The sequence below is a fragment of the Oncorhynchus nerka genome, linkage group LG27 (genome assembly GCF_034236695.1).
Source record: "Oncorhynchus nerka isolate Pitt River linkage group LG27, Oner_Uvic_2.0, whole genome shotgun sequence".
In the NCBI taxonomy this organism is placed as follows: domain Eukaryota; kingdom Metazoa; phylum Chordata; class Actinopteri; order Salmoniformes; family Salmonidae; genus Oncorhynchus; species Oncorhynchus nerka.
Genome location: NC_088422.1, coordinates 108,041,871 through 108,055,997, shown reverse-complemented (window position 1 = coordinate 108,055,997; position 14,127 = coordinate 108,041,871).

Sequence of the window (14,127 nt, the reverse complement as noted above, 5' to 3'; positions counted from 1 at the left end):
CACACCTCACAACACCTGTGGACAACGGTGTGATGTCAACACACCTGGGAGAGGATTTAGTCACAACACTTACCTGTGGACACCTGTGTCGTTGTGAATGGAGAGGATTTGTCCACACCTGTACCTAATGGACAAGTGGTGTGATGGGGATGAAGGATTTAGTTGTCCACTTACCTGTGGACAACGGTGTGATGGGAGAGGATTTAGTGACACCTGTGTCTGAGTTAATGAATGGTGTGTCCACACCTGTCTCTGGGATGAATGAATTTATTGTCACACCTACCTGTGGTTAATGTGATGGGGAGAGGATTTAGTCTGAGTTAATGAATGAATAGTTACCACACCTGGTCAACGGTGTGATGAATGAGGTGGTGTGGAGTACACACCTGTGTCTGAGTTAACATCACCTTCAAAGCCATCTGCTATTCAACCTTCACACCAGGTCTGAGTTAATGAATGAAGTCACCACCACTGAGTTAATGAATAACAGTGTATCTGTCCACACCCAAAGTGCACCCTGTCTCTAATGAATGAATGGACTACTTGTAATGAATGAAGGGGATCTGGTTAAAAGTAGTGCCCTATGTGAGGGAATAGGGTGCCGTTTGAATGAAAGGTGTCCACACCCATTCCACCTCTTTCCGATGTCCTACCTGTGTCTGAGTTAATGAATGAATGTTACCATGCTCATAATAAGTACATACCTATATTGAGTTAATTAATCAATGTTTTACAATCTATTTGTGTTGTTAATGAATGAATTGTATCTCTCCCATTTGTTCCAATTGTCCACTTTTACTGACACCTGTGTCTGAGTTAATGAATGAATAGTGTATTGTCCACACCTGTGTCTGAGTTAATGAATGAATAGTGTATTGTCCACACCTGTGTCTGAGTTAATGAATGAATAGTGTATTGTCCACACCTGTGTCTGAGTTAATGAATGAATAGTGTATTGTCCACACCTGTGTCTGAGTTAATGAATGAATAGTGTATTGTCCACACCTGTGTCTGAGTTAATGAATGAATAGTGTATTGTCCACACCTGTGTCTGAGTTAATGAATGAATAGTGTATTGTCCACACCTGTGTCTGAGTTAATGAATGAATAGTGTATTGTCCACACCTGTGTCTGAGTTAATGAATGAATAGTGTATTGTCCACACCTGTGTCTGAGTTAATGAATGAATAGTGTATTGTCCACACCTGTGTCTGAGTTAATGAATGAATAGTGTATTGTCCACACCTGTGTCTGAGTTAATGAATGAATAGTGTATTGTCCACACCTGTGTCTGAGTTAATGAATGAATAGTGTATTGTCCACACCTGTGTCTGAGTTAATGAATGAATAGTGTATTGTCCACACCTGTGTCTGAGTTAATGAATGAATAGTGTATTGTCCACACCTGTGTCTGAGTTAATGAATGAATAGTGTATTGTCCACACCTGTGTCTGAGTTAATGAATGAATAGTGTATTGTCCACACCTGTGTCTGAGTTAATGAATGAATAGTGTATTGTCCACACCTGTGTCTGAGTTAATGAATGAATAGTGTATTGTCCACACCTGTGTCTGAGTTAATGAATGAATAGTGTATTGTCCACACCTGTGTCTGAGTTAATGAATGAATAGTGTATTGTCCACACCTGTGTCTGAGTTAATGAATGAATAGTGTATTGTCCACACCTGTGTCTGAGTTAATGAATGAATAGTGTATTGTCCACACCTGTGTCTGAGTTAATGAATGAATAGTGTATTGTCCACACCTGTGTCTGAGTTAATGAATGAATAGTGTATTGTCCACACCTGTGTCTGAGTTAATGAATGAATAGTGTATTGTCCACACCTGTGTCTGAGTTAATGAATGAATAGTGTATTGTCCACACCTGTGTCTGAGTTAATGAATGAATAGTGTATTGTCCACACCTGTGTCTGAGTTAATGAATGAATAGTGTATTGTCCACACCTGTGTCTGAGTTAATGAATGAATAGTGTATTGTCCACACCTGTGTCTGAGTTAATGAATGAATAGTGTATTGTCCACACCTGTGTCTGAGTTAATGAATGAATAGTGTATTGTCCACACCTGTGTCTGAGTTAATGAATGAATAGTTGTCCACACCTGTGTCTGAGTTAATGAATGAATAGTGTATTGTCCACACCTGTGTCTGAGTTAATGAAATACTGGAGATATGATCCATTAAATAAGCAATAGTCCATTTCCACCCTCACAATCTCCTATCAAAACATTTCACTTCCTTATTGTCAAAACGATAGCACTATGTTTATCTACTCTTCTGAAATGATCTGCATTTCCTGTGATTTGATTGGTCTACCTCCCGTGATTGGTGACCAATGCCCTCCCACCGTTCTACCTTGGCCACTGTACTGTGGTGAAACCGGAAGTTATTGGGTCTTTGTATCGACTGAGAGGGGCTTTACACCACAGTAGATAGATGTCAGGTCTGAGAGACACCCTGAAACACAGAGTCATGGAGCTCAGCTCAGCTTACGCCCTTTTAATCCTCTGTTGGGGCGAGGAGCACATTCTGTCATGGAGACACACACACACACATACATACACACACATGAAAGACTCCACACCACTGAAGCCATGAATAGTACCAGATCCCTTGGTGTTTCTCTCTGACCAGTGTTGTTATGGCCAGCGAGGGGCAAGGCTCTGATCTAACACACAACTCCCAGCGTCTCAAAGGCTCTGATCTAACACACAACTCCCAGCGTCTCAAAGGCTCTGATCTAACACACAACTCCCAGCGTCTCAAAGGCTCTGATCTAACACACAACTCCCAGCGTCTCAAAGGCTCTGATCTAACACACAACTCCCAGCGTCTCAAAGGCTCTGATCTAACACACAACTCCCAGCGTCTCAAAAAAACAAATCTCTCTCACTTCTTCTTTTAACTTCTTAAGGATCCAACACTTTTTATTTTTTAAAACTTTTTTTTGCCTGAGATGACATCTAACTTCCTGTAGCTCAGGACCTGAAGCAAGAATATGCATATTCTTGATACCATTTGAAAGGAAACACTTTGAAGTCTCAAAAAAAGCTGTTTCCCTCCTCTATTAAGAGCACCTCTGAGTTGAGACACGGGACGTTGAGATGGAAACTGAGATTTAATAACAGCACCTGATAAAAAAAGGCTTTTTATTCTGAGGGAGGGAGGACCTGTTGGTCCCGCCATTAAAGAGACTGTCAACGGTCAGACCGAACCCTTAACTAACGCCAGAGCTGTGAAAATAGATTTAAAGCTGTTCAATCTAATGGCTATCTAGTGGCGCCATCTATTGACCACAGAAAGTATAGCACCAAGTAATGTCTATTTTAATGGTTGTGTCTGTCAGAAACCGAATTCCATCCTTGCTTTGGCTTGTTTCCTATTGTATTAATCATACCAGTATGTCTGGAGGGGTAGACGATGGTGGCCCTTCCCACTTCCTCACCAAGTGAAGGTTTATTTCAATCAATGAAGTGAGATCATGTGATGCAGTTAATCAAGTCTTGTCGTTGAGATAAAGCCTCAGCAAGAGACAGAGACGGGTTACTGAAGAAAGAGAGATCATGTGATGTAGTTAATCAAGTCTTGTCGTTGAGATAAAGCCTCAGCAAGAGACAGCTGAAGAAAAGAGACATGTAGTTAATCAAGTCTTGGGTTACTGAAGAAAGAGAGATCATGTGATGTAGTTAATCAAGTCTTGTCGTTGAGATAAAGCCTCAGCAAGAGACAGAGCCTCACGGGTTACTGAAGAAGAGAGATCATGTGATGTAGTTAATCAAGTCTTGTCGTTGAGATAAAGCCTCAGCAAGAGACAGAGACGGTTACTGAAGAAGAGAGATCATGTGATGTAGTTAATCAAGTCTTGTCGTTGAGATAAAGCCTCAGCAAGAGACAGAGACGGGTTACTGAAGAAAGAGAGATCATGTGATGTAGTTAATCAAGTCTTGTCGTTGAGATAAAGCCTCAGCAAGAGACAGAGACGGGTTACTGAAGAAAGAGAGATCATGTGATGTAGTTAATCAAGTCTTGTCGTTGAGATAAAGCCTCAGCAAGAGACAGAGACGGGTTACTGAAGAAAGAGAGATCATGTGATGTAGTTAATCAAGTCTTGTCGTTGAGATAAAGCCTCAGCGGGTTACTGAAAGAGACAGAGACGGGTTACTGAAGAAGAGATCATCAGATGTAGTTAATCAAGTCTTGTCGTTGAGATAAAGCCTCAGCAAGAGACAGAGACGGGTTACTGAAGAATCATGTGATGAGATCATGTTGATGTAGTTGTCAAGTCTGTGTGTAGTTTGTCTTGTCGTTGATAAAGCCTCAGTTACAAGAGACAGAAATGTTTACTGAAGAGAAACTGAAGAAAGAGAGATCATGTGATGTAGTTAATCAAGTCTTGTCGTTGAGATAAGCCTCAGCAAGAGTGGTCTGTTACTGAAGAAAGAGAGATCATGTGATGTAGTTAATCAAGTCTTGTCGTTGAGATAAAGCCTCAGCAAGAGACAGAGACGGGTTACTGAAGAAAGAGAGATCATCAGATGACATGTTGTTGTTGTTGTTGTTGTTGTTGTTGTTCTTCACATCTCCTGACAGAAATGTGGTGAAATCCTGTTCTCTGTGCCGTTATATAGAGGCTTTCATCATGGTCTATTCCAACACAGTGGAATGAGAGCTGTGTGTCTCATTGGCTGATTCACGCTCTTTCACTTCTGAATCCCCCTCTGTTTTAAATAAATCATCCATTCTGGTTCCGGGAATGGAATGTCAGATTTAAATAAATCATCCATTCTGGTTCTGGAATGTCTGTTTTAAATAAATCATCCATTCTGGTTCTGCAATGGAATGTCAGATTTAAATAAATCATCCATTCTGGTTCTGGAATGTCGGTTTTAAATAAATCATCCATTCTGGTTCTGGAATGGAATGTCGGTTTTAAATAAATCATCCATTCTGGTTCCGGAATGGAATGTCAGTTTTAAATAAATCATCCATTCGGGTCCCGGAATGACATGTCAGTTATAAATAAATCATCCATTCTGGTTCCGGAATGGAATGTCAGATTTAAATAAATCATCCATTTGGGTCCCGGAATGACATGTCAGTTATAAATAAATCATCCATTCTGGTTCCGGAATGGAATGTCAGTTTTAAATAAATCATCCATTCTGGTTCTGGAATGGAATGTCAGTTGAGTCCATCAGTATATTCGGTCGCACTTATTTGTAAAATGGCAGAAACTCTCAGCCTCTTACTTCTAAACATTTTATTTTTAATTGAAATCTACAGTCCAGGATATACGTCATCCGAAGCAATGCTTGCACTATCTAACCCACCTGGTTCCCACTGGGTATGATGACGTGTTGATGAACACTCAGGGACAATAGGAACTACATTATCAGAGGCCCTATAAGCAATATTATCTTAAATAAATCATGATCTGCACGAAGAAAATACATGGTTGTTGTTTTAGTAGAAACTATTTGTTTTGTTGGTTTAGGGCTCAGATTGAATCTGTAGCATTGAAGATTCACGCTATACCAGGATTTACATTTAAGGGCAATGTTCCTGCTTTTTGTCAGAGCGCCAATATGACGAGGTACTTCAGCGCTACGAATTGAATCCCTCTCTTCAGTTGGTTCGTTAAAGTGGCCCCTCTTAAACATTTCCCATCGTTGTGTTTACACCTACTGTGGTGTGTGTGTGTGTGTGTGTGTGTGTGTGTGTGTGTGTGTGTGTGTGTGTGTGTGTGTGTGTGTGTGTGTGTGTGTGTGTGTGTGTGTGTGTGTGTGTGTGTGCATCTATGTGGCTACATAATATTGTTGACTTAGACACCCCAGGTTTTATTAGTGAAGGATATCGTGATCAACTAGAGAGGTTTTATTAGTGAAGGATACCGTGGTCAGCTGGAGAGGTTTTATTAGTGAAGGATACCGTGTTCATTTGGAGAAGTTTATTAGTGAAGGATATCGTGGTCAACTGGAGAGGTTTTATTAGTGAAGGATATCGTGGTCAGTGGGAGAGGTTTTATTAGTGAAGGATACCGTGGTCAGCTGGAGAGGTTTTATTAGTGAAGGATACCGTGTTAATTTGGAGAAGTTTATTAGTGAAGGATATCGTGGTCAACTGGAGAGGTTTTATTAGTGAAGGATATCGTGGTCAGTGGGAGAGGTTTTATTAGTGAAGGATACCGTGGTCAGCTGGAGAGGTTTTATTAGTGAAGGATACCGTGTTCATTTGGAGAAATTTATTAGTGAAGGATATCGTGGTCAACTAGAGAGGTTTTATTAGTGAAGGATATTGTGATCAACTAGAGAAGTTTTATTAGTGAAGGATATCGTGAACAACTAGAGAAGTTTTATTAGTGAAGGATACCGTGGTCAACTAGAGAGGTTTTATTAGTGAAGGATATGTGGTCAATTGGAGAGGTTTTATTAGTGAAGGATATCGTGGTCAACTGGAGAAGTTTTATTAGTGAAGGATACCGTGGTCAGTTGGAGAGGTTTTATTAGTGAAGGATACCGTGGTCAACTGGAGAGGTTTTATTAGTGAAGGATACCGTGTTCATTTGGAGAAGTTTATTAGTGATGGATATCGTGGTCAACTAGAGAGGTTTTATTAGTGAAGGATATCGTGGTCAACTGGAGAGGTTTTATTGGTGAAGGATATCGTGGTCAGTGGGAGAGGTTTTATTAGTGAAGGATATCGTGGTCAACTGGAGAAGTTTTATTAGTGAAGGATACCGTGGTCAGTTGGAGAGGTTTTATTAGTGAAGGATACCGTGGTCAGCTGGAGAGGTTTTATTAGTGAAGGATACCGTGGCCAACTAGAGAAGTTTTATTAGTGAAGGATACCGTGGTCAACTAGAGAAGTTTTATTAGTGAAGGATACCGTGGTCAACTAGAGAAGTTTTATTAGTGAAGGATACCGTGGTCAACTAGAGAAGTTTTATTAGTGAAGGATACCGTGGTCAACTAGAGAAGTTTTATTAGTGAAGGATACCGTGGTCAACTAGAGAAGTTTTATTAGTGAAGGATACCGTGGTCAACTAGAGAAGTTTTATTAGTGAAGGATACCGTGGTCAACTAGATGTTTTTTATTATCCTGAAGGTTTTCCTCTCCTCCAACTGACATTTTCATTTTTAAAACTCAGTCCATTTCAACGTCTCTAGTTTTACAGGACTCTCCAAAGCACTGTAGTCAAACTGCATTTTCAAATGTAATGAAGGTAATGTTTAGCCATAAACAAATGTCAAGCAATAATAATATCAATGTTGTATTTTTTTAATCTTGTGAGAAGTCTTTATTAGTGAAGGATAATCGTTCACACTTGACTTGTATTTTTTAGTTCTCTTCTATATTCTGAAATCTCTGTTTTAGTGTCACGTTCATTATGAAGTTCTGTCCTCTACTTCTGTTTAATCTCACTGTATGGAATTACCTATGGAATTTATTAGACTTACCTATAGACTTACCTATATTATCCTTACCTTTAAGTTACCTTTAGACATTTTACCTATAGATTTACCTATAGACTTACCTATAGAATTATGTAAGACTTACCTTAGAGTTACCTTTAGAGTTACCTATAAATTACCTATAGACTTACCTATAAATTACCTATAGACTAAATACCTATGAACTTACCTATGTAGTTACCTTAAATTACCTGTAGAGTTACCTATAGAAACCTATGTTACCTATAGAATTACCTATAAGTTACCTATATGTTGTATTTTTACCTATAGACTTACCTTATAATTACCTATAACTTACCTATAGACTTACCTATAGAGTTACCTATAGAATTACCTATATAGTTACCTATAGAATTACCTATAGAGTTACCTATAGAATTACCTATAGACTTACCTATAGACTTACCTATAGAGTTACCTATAGAGTTACCTATAGAACTTACCTATAGACTTACCTATAGACTTACCTATAGAGTTACCTATAGAGTTACCTATAGAGTTACCTATAGAGTTACCTATAGAATTACCTATAGACTTACCTATAGAATTACCTATAGACTTACCTATAGAGTTACCTATAGAATTACCTATAGAGTTACCTATAGAGTTACCTATAGAGTTACCTATAGATTACCTATAGACTTACCTATAGAGTTACCTATAGACTTACCTATAGAGTTACCTATAGAATTACCTATAGAGTTACCTATAGAATTACCTATAGAGTTACCTATAGAGTTACCTATAGAGTTACCTATAGAGTTACCTATAGAGTTACCTATAGAATTACCTATAGAGTTACCTATAGAGTTACCTATAGATTACCTATAGAGTTACCTATAGAAGTTACCTATAGAATTACCTATAGAGTTACCTATAGACATTACCTATAGACTCTGTCTATACAGACCAAGTGAGAGGTACATACTGCTATAGACTCTGTCTATACAGACCAAGTGACAGCGACATACTGCTATAGACTCTGTCTATACGGACCAAGTGACAGCGACATACTGCTATAGACTCTGCCTAGATGTTGGAACATTGCTGCGGGGACTTGCTTCCATTTAGGTTTTTAGTTGGGTAGATAAGTAGAATGTGATTTTAGGTTCCTTCAGCGAGCAAGCCCTTGGGTTCCAGACCGTTCTAGACTAAGCCACCTTGTTGGTTCCATAGAGTACCAATGGGTTCTAGATGTTTAAACTAAGTGATTATTATTCCCAGCTGGTACCTGTATCAGTGTGCCAGCCTTGGGGGGGGAGGACTATATTTATTTTATTTGTAAATGTCACCTTGTTAGAAGATGAGATGTTTTATACAGATTACTGTAGTTACGGCCCTTGAGTTTCTAGTCTTAAAAATAATAATAAATGGTGTTTAGTAAATTTTTATTTATTTTTATTTATTTAAACCTTTGTAAAGACCGTGAAGTGAAGCCATTTGGTTGGATTTGAAGTACTGGACTGTCTATCTAACTCATCAGACCTGACCAACATGGCTGGTTACTGGACTGACTGTGTCTATAACTCATCAGACCTGACCAACATGGCTGGTTACTGGACTGACTATCTAACTCATCAGACCTGACCAACATGGCTGGTTACTGGACTGACTATCTAAACATGGCTGGTTACTGGACTGACTATCTAACTCTAGTTTTTACCTCATGGCTGGTTACCTGACCTTCATCAGACCTTGGCTGGTTACTGGACTCTAGATCTAACTCTCACCTTGTTGGTTCTAACTTAATCATCAGACCTGACCAACATGGTTACTAACTATCTATTCTCATCAGACCTGACCAACATGGCTGGTTACTGGACTGACTATCTTCATTTTATTTGTAAATGTCACCTTGTTAGAAGATGAGACTGACCAACATGGCTGGTTACTGGACTGTCTATCTAACTCATCAGACCCTGACCAACATGGCTGGTTACTGGACTTATTTTTTATTAACTTTTCAGACCTGACCAAATGGCTGGTTACTGGACTGACTATCTAACTCATTGACCAACATGGCTGGTTACTGGACTGACTATCTAACTCATCAGACCTGACCAACATGGCTGGTTACTGGACTGACTATCTAACTCATCAGACCTGACCAACATGGCTGGTTACTGGACTGACTATCTAACTCATCAGACCTGACCAACATGGCTGGTTACTGGACTGACTATCTAACTCATCAGACCTGACCAACATGGCTGGTTACTGGAGACTATCTAACTCATCAGACCTGACCAACATGGCTGGTTACTGGTTATGGCTGGTTACTGGACTGACTATCTAACTCATCAGACCTGACCAACATGGCTGGTTACTGGACTGTCTATAACTCATCAGACCTGACCAACATGGCTGGTTACTGGACTGACTATCTAACTCATCAGATCTGACCAACATGGCTGGTTACTGGACTGTCTATAACTCATCAGACCTGACCAACATGGCTGGTTACTGGACTGACTATCTAACTCATCAGATCTGACCAACATGGCTGGTTACTGGACTGTCTATAACTCATCAGACCTGACCAACATGGTTGGTTACTGGACTGACTATATAACTCATCAGATCTGACCAACATGGCTGGTTACTGGACTGTCTATAACTCATCAGACCTGACCAACATGGCTGGTTACTGGACTGACTATAACTCATCAGACCTGACCAACATGGTTGGTTATTGGACTGACTGTCTATAACTCATCAGATCTGACCAACATGGTTGGTTACTGGACTGACTATCTAACTCATCAGACCTGACCAACATGGTTGGTTACTGGACTGTCTATAACTCATCAGACCTGACCAACATGGTTGGTTATTGGACTGACTATCTAACTCATCAGACCTGACCAACATGGCTGGTTACTGGACTGTCTATAACTCATCAGACCTGACCAACATGGCTGGTTACTGGACTGACTATCTAACTCATCAGACCTGACCAACATGGCTGGTTACTGGACTGACTATCTAACTCATCAGACCTGACCAACATGGCTGGTTTATATCAATCACAATGACATGTCAGGAATATAGGAACTCTATGGTCTCGTAGAAAGAGCATCACAAGATGAGTCTCATTGCTCAAAAATAATAATAGTCAGGAAAATAAGTATTGAGCTGTTACATTCTGAGTGATGCGCTTCCTGTTTTACAGCCTCTACTGTATGTAGTGGAATGTGAGCTTTGAAAATGGTTCATTAAACTCAGTCCTGCTATTGAGTCTGGAGGCCATAGTGTCCTATACAACAACGACAACGACAAAACAGATTTTATAACCATTCAGACTGAATACTCAATTGCTATCTTCAAAACACTGCTATGACATCAAATGAGATCACTGTGGCTGTTCATAGTTATGTAATGACTGTGTTGCTTAGCCACGGCTGTATGATTCAAATAATAGACAATCTATTTCAATGTTGTTGTTGTTCTTTTTCTAAGATGGGGATTACATGCTTGTTTTAGTTCCTTTACAATAACGAGTCTTCACGTGTTTGATGGAGAAATGAACATAGAACACAATCTTTGTTAATAATTAAATAAAAATGTTTGTTTTTTTTAAAACAGTTTTTTTTTTTTTTTTAACTGAAGAACCAGCTACAGCAAGAACCAGCTACAGCAGGTAGTGAGGGGGGGTGTTCTGGCCATGGTCACTCACATGGAGGTAGTGATGGGGGGGGAGGTAGGTGTTCTGGCCATGGTCACTCACATGGAGGTTCTGGCCATGGTCACTCACATGGAGGTGGGGGGGGGGGTGTTCTGGCCATGGTCACTCACATGGAGGTAGTGAGGGGGGTGTTCTGGGGTCACTCCCATGGGGGGTTGTGTTCTGGCCATGGTCACTCACATGGAGGTGGGGAGGGGAGGGGGGGGTGTTCTGGCCATGTCACTCTGTTCTGGCCATGGTCACTCACATGGAGGTGGGGGGAGGAGGGGGGGTTGTGTTCTGGCCATGGTCACTCACATGGAGGTAGTGAGGGGAGGGGGGGGGGTGTTCTGGCCATGGTCACTCACATGGAGGTAGTGAGGGGAGGGGAGGGGGTGTTCTGGGTCACTCACATGGAGGAGTGGGGTTGTGTTCTGGCCATGGTCACTCACATAGTGAGGGGGGGGGTTGTGTTCTAGTGCCATGGTCACTCACATGGAGGTGGGGAGGGGGGTTGTGTTCTGGCCATGGTCACTCACATGGAGGTAGTGAGGGGGGAGGGTGTTCTGGCCATGGGGGGTTGTGTTCTGGCCATGGTCACTCACATGGAGGTAGTGAGGGGAGGGGGGGGGTGGGCCATGGTCACTTAGGGGGGGTGTTCTGGCCATGGTCACTCACATGGAGGTAGTGAGGGGAGGGGTTGTGTTCTGGCCATGGTCACTCACATGGGGTAGTGAGGGGAGGGGAGGGGTGTTCTGGTTCTGGCCATGGTCACTCACATGTAGAGCCATGGTCACTCACATGGAGGTAGTGAGGGGAGGGGGTTGTGTTCTGGCCATGGTCACTCACATGGAGGTAGTGATGGGGGGAGGGGGGTGTTCTGGCCATGGTCACTCACATGGGTAGTGAGGGAGGGGGTTGTGTTCTGGCCATGGTCACTCACATGGAGGTAGTGAGGGGGGGGGTTGTGTTCTGGCCATGGTCACTCACATGGAGGTAGTGATGGGGGGGAGGGGGGGGTTGTGTTCTGGCCATGGTCACTCACATGGAGTAGTAGTGTCACTCACATGGAGGTAGTGAGGGGGGGGGGGTTGTGTTCTGGCCATGGTCACTCACATGGAGGTAGTGAGGGGGGGGGGGGTTGTGTTCTGGCCATGGTCACTCACATGGAGGTAGTGAGGGGAGGGGGGTTGTGTTCTGGATGGTCACTCACATGGAGGTAGTGATGGGGGAGGGGGGGGTTGTGTTCTGGCCATGGTCACTCACATGGAGGTAGTGATGGGGGGAGGGGGGTTGTGTTCTGGCCATGGTCACTCACATGGAGGTAGTGAGGGGGGAGGGGGGTTGTGTTCTGGCCATGGTCACTCACATGGAGGTAGTGATGGGGGGGGGGGGGGTTGTGTTCTGGCCATGGTCACTCACATGGAGGTAGTGAGGGGGGGGGGTTGTGTTCTGGCCATGGTCACTCACATGGAGGTAGTGATGGGGGAGGGGGGGTTGTGTTCTGGCCATGGTCACTCACATGGAGGTAGTGATGGGGGGGGGGGTTGTGTTCTGGCCATGGTCACTCACATGGAGGTGGGGGGGGGAGGGGGGTTGTGTTCTGGCCATGGTCACTCACATGGAGGTGGGGAGGGGGAGGGGGGTTGTGTTCTGGCCATGGTCACTCACATGGAGGTAGTGAGGGGGGGGGGGGTTGTGTTCTGGCCATGGTCACTCACATGGAGGTGGAGGTGGTCACTCACATGGAGGTAGTGAGGGGGGGGGTTGTGTTCTGGCCATGGTCACTCACATGGAGGTAGTGGGGAGGGGGGGTTGTGTTCTGGCCATGGTCACTCACATGGAGGTAGTGATGGGGGGGGGGGTTGTGTTCTGGCCATGGTCACTCACATGGAGGTAGTGAGGGGGGGGAGGGGTTGTGTTCTGGCCATGGTCACTCACATGGAGGTAGTGGGGGGGGGGGGGGTTGTGTTCTGGCCATGGTCACTCACATGGATGGTAGGGAGGTGAGGGGAGGGTTGTGTTTGTGTTCATGGAGGTAGTGAGGGGGGGGGGTTGTGTTCTGGCCATGGTCACTCACATGGAGGTAGTGATGGTGTTCTGGGACATGGGTGAGGGGGGGTTGTGTTCTGGCCATGGTCACTCACATGGAGGTAGTGCCATGGGAGGGGAGGGGGGTTGTGTTCTGGCCATGGTCACTCACATGGAGGTAGTGAGTGAGGGGAGGGGGGGGATGGGGGGGTTGTGTTCTGGCCATGGTCACTCACATGGAGGTAGTGGGGTGGGGGGGGTTGTGTTCTGGCCATGGTCACTCACATGGAGGTAGTGAGGGAGGGGGGGTTGTGTTCTTGTCACTCACATGGAGGTAGTGTTCTGGCCATGGTCACTCACATGGAGGTAGTGAGGCCATGGTCACTCACATGGAGGAGGGGGGGGTTGTGTTCTGGCCATGGTCACTCACATGGAGGTAGTGAGGGGGAGGGGGGGTTGTGTTCTGGCCATGGTCACTCACATGGAGGAGTGGGGGAGGGGGGGGGGTTGTGTTCTGGCCATGGTCACTCACATGGAGGTAGTGATGGGGGGAGGGGGGGGTTGTGTTCTGGCCATGGTCACTCACATGGAGGTAGTGATGGGGGGGAGGGGGGGGTTGTGTTCTGGCCATGGTCACTCACATGGAGGTAGTGGGGGGGGGGGGAGGGGGTTGTGTTCTGGCCATGGTCACTCACATGGAGGGGGGGGGTTGTGTTCTGGCCATGGTCACTCACATGGCCATGGTCACTCACATGGAGGTAGTGAGGGGTGGATGGTCACTCACATGGAGGAGGAGGGGGGTTGTGTTCTGGCCATGGTCACTCACATGGAGGTAGTGAGGGGAGGGGGGGGGGTTGTGTTCTGGCCATGGTCACTCACATGGAGGTAGTGAGGGGGGGAGGGGGGTTGTGTTCTGGCCATGGTCACTCACATGGAGGTAG